Raw genomic sequence first — 9620 nt, 5'->3', positions numbered from 1 at the left:
GGCATTTCTTGACGTCTACTAATATTACCAATTCTTTGACATTCATCACAAGACAAGACAAACTTACGGGCATCCTTGAAGAGCGTAGGCCAATAAAAACCAGATTGCAATACCTTATGTGCAGTTCTATCTCCAGCGTGGTGTCCTCCATAAGACTCGGAATGACACTTGCGTAGGATCTGTTCATGTTCATGCTCAGGTACACAACGTCTAATAACACCATCTACTCCTTCTTTCTAAAGATGTGGGTCATCCTAAAAGTAATGTCTCAAATCATAGAAGAACTTTTTCTTTTGTTGGTATGTGAAGCTAGGTGGTATAAATTTAGCAACAATATAATTAGCATAATCAGCATACCATGGAGTACTACGAGAAGTACTTATAACATTTAATTGTTCATCAGGAAAGCTATCATTAATAGGTAGTGGGTCATCAAGAATATTTTCTAACCTAGACAGGTTGTCTGCAACGGGGTTCTCAGCTCCCTTTCTATCAACAATATGCAACTCAAATTCTTGTAGCAAGAGAACCCATCTAATAAGTATAGGTTTAGCATCTTTCTTTTCCATAAGATATTTAATAGCAGCATGATCAGTTTGAATAGTTACTTTAGAATCAACAATATAAGATCTGAACTTATCACAAGCAAATACAACTGCTAAGAGTTCTTTTTCAGTAGTAGCATAATTTCTTTGAGCATTGTCTAGAGTCTTACTAGCATAATGAATAACATTTAATTTCTTATCGACTCTTTGCCCTAGAACAGCACCTACAGCATAATCACTAGCATCACACATAATTTCAAAGGGTAAGTTCCAATCAGGTGGCTGAACAACAGGTGCAGAGACTAATGCTTTCTTAAGTATTTCAAATGCTTCTACACAATCATCATCAAAGACAAATGGTATATCTTTTTGTAATAAATTAGTCAGGGGCCGATAAATTTTTGAGAAGTCCTTAATGAACCTCCTATAAAATCCAGCGTGACCAAGGAAACTTCTTATACCTTTGATGTCCTTGGGACATGGCATCTTTTCAATAGCATCAACCTTGGCTTTATCAACTTCAATACCTCTTTCAGAAACTTTGTGCCCCAAGACAATACCTTCATTAACCATAAAGTGGCACTTTTCCCAATTCAAGACAAGATTAGTTTCTTCACATCTCTGCAAAACTCGATCAAGATTGCTCAAGCAATCATCAAAAGAGGAACTATAGACGGAAAAGTCGTCCATGAAAACCTCACAAATCTTTTCACAAAAGTCAGAGAATATAGCCATCATGCATCTTTGAAAGGTAGCAGGTGCATTACATAAACCAAAAGGCATACGTCTATAAGCAAAAGTACCAAAAGGGCATGTAAAAGTAGTCTTTGATTGATCTCTAGCCGACACAGGTATTTGAGAGAAACCAGAATAACCATCTAGAAAGCAATAGTGTGTATGTTTGCATAATCTTTCTAGCATTTGATCAATAAAAGGTAAGGGGTAATGATCTTTCTTAGTAGCTTTATTTAATTTGCGGAAATCAATTACCATCCTATAACCTGTGATAATTCTTTGTGGAATCAATTCATCTTTATCATTAGGAACAACAGTAATACCTCCCTTCTTAGGGACACAATGGACAGGACTTACCCACTCACTATCAGCAACGGGATAGATTATACCTGCCTCCAGAAGCTTTAGTATTTCTTTTCTTACCACTTCTTTCATTTTAGGATTCAGACATCGTTGAGGATCACGAACTGGTTTGGCATCTGCTTCCAAATTTATTTTATGTTGACATAGAGTGGGACTAATGCCCTTAAGATCATCAAGAGTATATCCAATAGCAGCACGGTGCTTCTTCAGAGTTTTCAATAATCTTTCTTCTTCATGCTCTGAAAGGTTAGCACTAATAATAACATGATATATCTTCTTTTCATCAAGATAAGCATATTTAAGATTATCAGGCAAAGGTTTGAGCTCAAACACGGGATCACCCTTGGGTGGAGGAGGATCCCCTAAAATTTCAACAGGCAAGTTGTGATGCAGAATAGGTTCCTGTTTAAAGAATACTTCATCTATTTCCCTTCTTTCATTCATGAACATATCATTTTCATGGTCTAGCAAATAATGTTCTAAAGGATCACTAGGAGGTACGGCAATAGAAGCAAGACCAATAATTTCATCCTTACTAGGTAATTCTTCCTCACAATGTTGTTTACTAAATTTAGAGAAATTAAACTCATGAACCATATCATCCAAACCAACAGTAACAATATTCTTAGTGCAGTCTATGGTAGCATTGACAGTATTTAAGAAGGGTCTACCAAATATAATTGGACAAAAGCTATCTTGTGGAGAAGTAAGAACAAGAAAATCAGCAGGATATTTAGTTTTCCCACACAAGACTTCAACATCTCTAACAATTCCAATTGGTGCAATAGTATCTCTATTAGCAAGTTTAATAGTAACATCAATATCTTCTAACTCAACAGGTGCAATTTCATTCTTAATTTCTTCGTATAAAGTATGCGGTATAACACTAGCACTAGCACGCATATCACATAAGTCATGATAACAATGATCTCCTATTTTAACAGAAATAACAGGCACGCCTACCACAGGTCTATGTTTATCCTTATCACAAGGTTTAGCAATTCTAGCAGTTTCACCTTCGAACTAAATAACATGCCCATCCATATTATCAGACAAGAGATCTTTAACAATAGCAATATTAGGTTCTACTTTAACTTGCTCGGGAGGTGTATAAGTTCTAATATTACTTTTACGAACAACAGTTGAAGCTTTAGCATGATCCTTTATTCTAACAGGGAAAGGTGGTTTCTCAATATAAGAAGTAGGAAAAATAGGATCATTATAAGTGACAGTCTTTTCTTCAACTTTAATAGGTGCAGCTACTTTTACTTCTATGGGAGGATGATATTTAAACCACTTCTCCTTAGGGAGATCAACATAAGTAGCAAAAGATTCACAGAAAGAAGCTACTATCTCAGAGTCAAGTCCATATTTAGTGCTAAACTTACGGAAAATATTGGTATCCATAAAAGATTTAACACAATCAAACTTAGGTGTCATACCTGACTCCTTACCTTCGTCGAGGTCCCAATCTTCAGAGTTGCGTTTAATTATATCCAATAAATTCCATCTGAATTCAATAGTCTTCATCATAAAAGAGCCAGCATAAGAAGTATCGAGCATAGTGCGATTGTTTTCAGAAAGCCGAGCATAAAAACTTTGCATAATTATTTCTCTCGAGAGCTCATGATTGGGGCATGAATATAACATTGATAAGCCTCCCCCAAGCTTGAGCGATGCTTTCTCCTTAGCGACGCCAGAAATTATATATATAATTGCGATCACGATGAACAAGATGCATAGGGTAATACTTTTGATGAAATTCCAACTTCAATCTTTTATAGTCCCATGATCTCATATCATCACATTGCCTATACAATACCAATGTGTCTCCCTTCAAAGAAAAAGGTAAGACCTTCTTCTTAGCAACATCATCGGGTATACCTGCAAGCTTAAATAATCCACAAACTTCATCCACATATATTAAGTGCTCATCAGGATGCTTTGTTCCATCTCCTGTAAAAGGATCAGCTAGCAGTTTTTCTATCATACCCAAAGGATACTCATAAGGAATTTCATTTTCAATAGGTTCAGTAGGTTGAGGAGCAACTCTTTGCTCTACTGGACGGGGTGAACATACCCCGAACAAGCCCCTCGGAGAATTACTTTCCATAGTAACAAGTGACAGTAAATTTCAGCACACTATATAAATTTTTCCTTACCAAATTCCACTTACCAAAGGCGCTACACTCCCCGGCAACGGCACCAGAAAAGAGTCTTGATGACCCACAAGTATAGGGGATCTATCATAGTCCTTTCGATAAGTAAGAGTGTCGAACCCAACGAGGAGCAGAAGGAAATGATAAGCGGTTTTCAGCAAGGTATTCTCTGCAAGTACTGAAATAAGTGGTAACAGATAGTTTGGTGATAATATAGGTTGTAACGAGCAACAAGTAACAAAAGTACATAAAGTGCAGCAAGGTGGCCCAATCCTTTTGTAGAAAAGGACAAGCCGGAACAAACTCTTATAATAGGAAAAGCGCTCCCGAGGACACATGGGAATATCGTCAAGCTAGTTTTCATCACGTTCATATGATTCGCGTTCGATACTTTGATAATTTGATATGCGGGTGGACCGGTGCTTGGGTGCTGTCCTTACTTGAACAAGCATCCAACTTATGATTAACCTCTATTGCAAGCATCCACAACTACAACAGAAGTATTAAGGTAAACCTAACCATAGCATGAAACATATGGATCCAAATCAGCCCCTTACGAAGCAACGCATAAACTAGGGTTTAAGCTTCTGTCACTCTAGCAACCCATCATCTACTTATTACTTCCCAATGCCTTCCTCTAGGCCCAAATAATGGTGAAGTGTTATGTAGTCGACGTTCACATAACACCACTAGAGGCTAGACAACATACATCTTATCAAAATATCAAACGAATACCAAATTCACATGACTACTCATAGCAAGACTTCTCCCTTGTCCTCAGGAACGAACGTAATTACTCACAAAGCATATTCATGTTCATAATCAGAGGGGTAATAATATGCATATAGGATCTGAACATATGATCTTCCACCAAATAAACCAACTAGCATCAACTACAAGGAGTAATCAATACTACTAGCAACCTACTAGCACCAATCCCGGACTTTGAGACAAGAATTGGATACAAGAGATGAACTAGGGTTTGGAGATGAGATGGTGCTGGTGAAGATGTTGATGGAGATTTCCCTCTCCTGATGAGAGGAGCGTTGGTGATGACGATGGTGATGATTTCCCCCTCCGAGAGGGAAGTATCCCCGGCAGAACAGCTCTGCCGGAGCTCTAGATTGGATCCGCCAAGGTTCCGCCTCGTGGCGGTGGAGTCTCGTCCCAAAAAGTTCCTCCTTATTTTTTTCTCATCAAAAGACCTCATATAGGAGAAGATGGGCATCGGAGAGCCACCAGGGGGCCCACGAGGTAGGGAGGCATGCCCTAGGGGGGGCGCCCCCCACCCTCGTGAGAAGGGTGTGGGCCCCCTAGCCTTCATCTTTGGCGTGGATTTTTATTTATTTCTTTTAAGACGTTCCATGGAGTTTCGGGACTTTTGGAGTTGCGCAGAATAGGTCTCTAATATTTGCTCCTTTTCCAGCCCAGAATTCCAGCTGCCGGCATTCTCCCTCCTTATGTAAACCTTGTAAAATAAGAGAGAATAGCCATAACTATTGTGATATAAAGTGAAATAACAGTCCATAATGCGATAAATATCGATATAAAAGCATGATGCAAAATGGACGTATCAGGGTCCATAGTTAGTAGCTAGATGGCTTCTTCTCTCTTTTTGGATCTCAATACAATGTTCTCCCCCTCTCTCGTGGAGATCTATTCGATGTAATCTTCTTTTTGCGGTGTGTTTGTTGAGACCGATGAATTGTGGGTTTATGATCAAGTCTATCTATGAATAATATTTGAATCTTCTCTGAATTTTTTTATGTATGATTGGTTATCTTTGCAGGTCTCTTCGAATTATCAGTTTGGTTTGGCCTACTAGATTGGTTGTTCTTGCCATGGGAGAAGTGCTTAGCTTTGGGTTCGATCTTGCGGTGTCCTTTCCCAGTGACAGAAGGGGCAGCAAGGCACGTATTGTATCGTTGCCATCGACGATAACAAGATGGGTTTTTTATCATATTGCATGAAACTATCCTTCTACATCATGTCATCTTGCTTAAGGCGTTACTCTATTTTTAACTTAATACTCTAGATGCATGCTGGATAGCGGTCGATGAGTGGAGTAATAGTAGTAGATGCAGGCAGGAGTCGGTCTACTTGTATCGGACGTGATGCCTATATACATGATCATACCTTGATATTCTCATAACTATGCTCAATTCTGTCAATTGCTCAACAGTAATTTGTTCACCCACCGTAGGATACTTATGCTCTTGAGAGAAGCCACTAGTGAAACCTATGGCCCCCGGGTCTCTTTCTCATCATATCAATCTCCATCACTTTATTATTGCTTTGCTTTTTTACTTTGATTTTACTTTTCACTTTGCATCTCTATACTAAAAATACCAAAAATATTATTTATCATCTCTATCAGATCTCACTTTCGTAAGTGACCGTGAAGGGATTGACAACCCCTAAGCACGTTGGTTGCGTTGAGCTATTGTTTTTGTGTAGGTACGAGGGACTCACGCGTAGCCTCCTACTGGATTGATACCTTGGTTCTCAAAAACTGAGGGAAATACTTACGCTACTTTGCTGCATCATCCTCTCCTCTTCGGGGAAATCCAACACAGTGCTCAAGAGGTAGCAAGAAGAATTTCTGGCACCGTTGCCGGGGAGTCTGCGCAAAAGTCAACATACCAAGTACCCATCACAATCCCTATCTCCCGCATTACATTATTTGCCATTTGCCTCTCATTTTCCTCTCCCCCCAATTCACCCTTGCCGTTTTATTCGCCCTCTCTCTCTATCCTCCCTCTCTTTCTCTATTTGCCTCTTTCTGCCCGTTTTCCTTTTGTTTGCTTGTGTGTAGTTTGCTTGTTTGTCGCGATGGCTCAAGATAATACTAAATTGTGTGACTTCACCAATACCAACAACAATGATTTCCTTAGCACCCCGATTGCTCCTCTTACCGATGTTGAATCTTGTGAAATTAATACTGCTTTGCTGAATCTTGTCATGAAAGATCCGTTCTCCGGTCTTCCTAGTGAAGATGCCGCTACCCATCTTAATAGCTTCGTTGATTTGTGTGACATGCAAAAGAAGAAAGATGTCGATAATGATATTGTTAAATTGAAGCTATTTCCTTTTTCGCTTAGAGATCGTGCTAAAGCTTGGTTTTTGTCTTTGCCTAAAAATAGTATTGATTCATGGAACAAGTGCAAAGATGTTTTTATCTCTAAGTATTTTCCTCCCGCTAAGATCATCTCTCTTAGAAACGATATTATGAAGTTTAAGCAACTTGATCATGAACATTTTGCACAAGCATGGGAGAGAATGAAATTAATGATACGTAATTGCCCTACTCATGGTTTAAATTTGTGGATGATTATACAAAAAATTTATGCCGGATTGAATTTTTCTTCTAGAAATCTTTTAGATTCGACCGCGGGAGGCACTTTTATGGAAATCACTTTAGGGTAAGCTACTAAACTCCTAGATAATATTATGGTTAATTATTCTCAATGGCATACTGAAAGATCTACTAAAAAGGTGCATGCGATAGAAGAAATTAATGTTTTGAGTGGAAAGATGGATGAACTTATGAAATTATTTGCTAATAAGAGTGTTTCTTCTGATCCTAATGATGTGCCCTTGTCTACTTTTATTGAGAATAATAATGAATCTATGGATGTGAATTTCGTTGGTAGGAACAATTTTGGTAACAACGCGTATAGAGGAAATTTCAACCCTAGGCCTTATCCTAGTAATCCCTCTAATAATTATGGTAATTCCTACAACAATTCTTATGGAAATTATAATAAGATGCCCTCTGATTTTGAATCTAATATTAAAGAATTTATTACTTCGTAAAAGAATTTTAATGCTTTGATTGAAGAAAAATTACTTAAGATTGATGATTTGGCTAGGAACGTTGATAGAATTGCTCTTGATGTTGATTCTTTGAAACTTAGATTAGCACTATGATTGTTTAGTTTATTGCTATTGCTTTCTCCATAACTTATATATGTTCCTATGACAATGAGATTATGTAACTCCTGAATACCGGAGGAACACCTTGTGTGCTATCAAATGTCGCAATGTAACTGGGTGATTATAAAGATGCTCTACAGGTGTCACCGATGGTGTTTGTTGAGTTGGAATAGATCGAGATTAGGATTTGTCACTCCGTGTATCGAAGAGGTATCTCTGGGCCCTCTCGGTAATGCACATCACTATAAGACTTGCAAGCAATGTGACTAATGAGTTAGTTGCGGGATAATGCATTACGGAACGAGTAAAGAGACTTGCCGGTAATGAGATTGAACAAGGTATTGAGATACGGACGATCGAATCTCGGGCAAGTAACATACCGATGACAAAGGGAACAACGTATGTTGTTATGCGGTTTGACCGATAAAGATTTTTGTAGAATATGTAGGAACCAATATGAGCATCCAGGTTCCGCTATTGGTTATTGACCGGAAGTGAGTCTCGGTCATGTCTGCATAGTTCTCGAACCCGTAGGGTCCGCACACTTAACGTTCGATGACAATCGGTGTTATGAGTTTATGTGTTTTGATGTACCGAAGGTAGTTTGGAGTCCCGGATGTGATCACGGACATGACGAGGAGTCTCGAAATGGTCAAGACATAAAGATCGATATATTGGAAGGCTATGTTTGGACACCGGAATGGTTCCAGATGAGTTCGGGCATTTTCCAGAGTACCGGGAGGTTACCGGAACCCCCCGGGGAGTCAATGGGCCTTAATGGGCCCTAGTGGAGAAAGTGGGCAGCAAGCAAGTGGTGGGGTGCTCCCCCTAGGCCCAAACTGAATTGGTTTAGGGTTTCAGGGGCCGCCCCCCTTCCTTCTTCTCTCCTCCTCCTTCCTCCTCCTAGTAGGAATAGGAAAGGGGGGGCAAACCTACTTGGAGTAGGATTGCCCCCCCTTGGGTGCGCCTCCTCCTAGGCCAGCCCTCTCCTCCTCCCCCTTTATATACGGGGGAGGGGGCACCCCATAGACACATAATTTGATTGTTTAGCCGTGTGCGGTGCCCCCCTCCACAGAATTCCACCTCGGTCATATCGTTGTAGTGCTTAGGCGAAGCCCTGCCTTGGTAACTTCATCACCATCATCACGTCGTCGTGATGACGAAACTCTCCCTTGTCCTCAGCTGGATCAAGAGTATGAGGGACGTCACCGAGCTGAACGTGTGCAAATCGCGGAGGTGCTGTGCGTTCGGTACTTGATCAGTTGGATCACGAAGACGTCGAATACATCAACCGTGTTTCATAACGCTTCCGCTTTTGGTCTACGAGGGTACATAGACATACCCTTCCCCTCTCGTTGCTATGCATCTCCTAGATAGATCTTGCGTGATCATAGGAAAAATTTCAAATACTGCGTTCCCCAACAGTGGCATCTGAGCCAGGTCTATGCGTAGTTGTTACATGCACGAGTAGAACACAAAGGAGTTGTGGGCGTGGGTATATACATATTGCTTGCCGTCACTAGTTGATTCTTGATTCAGCGGTATTGTTGGATGAAGCGGCTCAGACTGACATTACGCGTACGCTTACGCGAGACTGGTTCTACCGACGTGCTTCGCACACAGGTGGCTAGTGGGTGTCAGTTTCTCCAACTTTAGTTGAGTCGGATTCAATGAACAGGGTTCTTTCTGAAGATCAAAAAGCAATCACTATACCGCATTGTGGTTTTTGATGCGTAGGTATGAACGGTTCTTGCTAAGCCCGCAGCAGCCACATAAAACATGCAACAACAAAGTAGAGGACGTCTAACTTGTTTTTGCAGGGCATGTTGTGATGTGATATGGTCAAGACGTGATTATATAAATTATTGTATGAGATGATCAT

The sequence above is a fragment of the Triticum urartu genome, chromosome 3A (genome assembly GCF_056163025.1).
Source record: "Triticum urartu cultivar PI428250 chromosome 3A, HENAU_Tu73, whole genome shotgun sequence".
Taxonomy (NCBI): domain Eukaryota; kingdom Viridiplantae; phylum Streptophyta; class Magnoliopsida; order Poales; family Poaceae; genus Triticum; species Triticum urartu.
Note: the sequence above shows the minus strand (reverse complement) of the source record.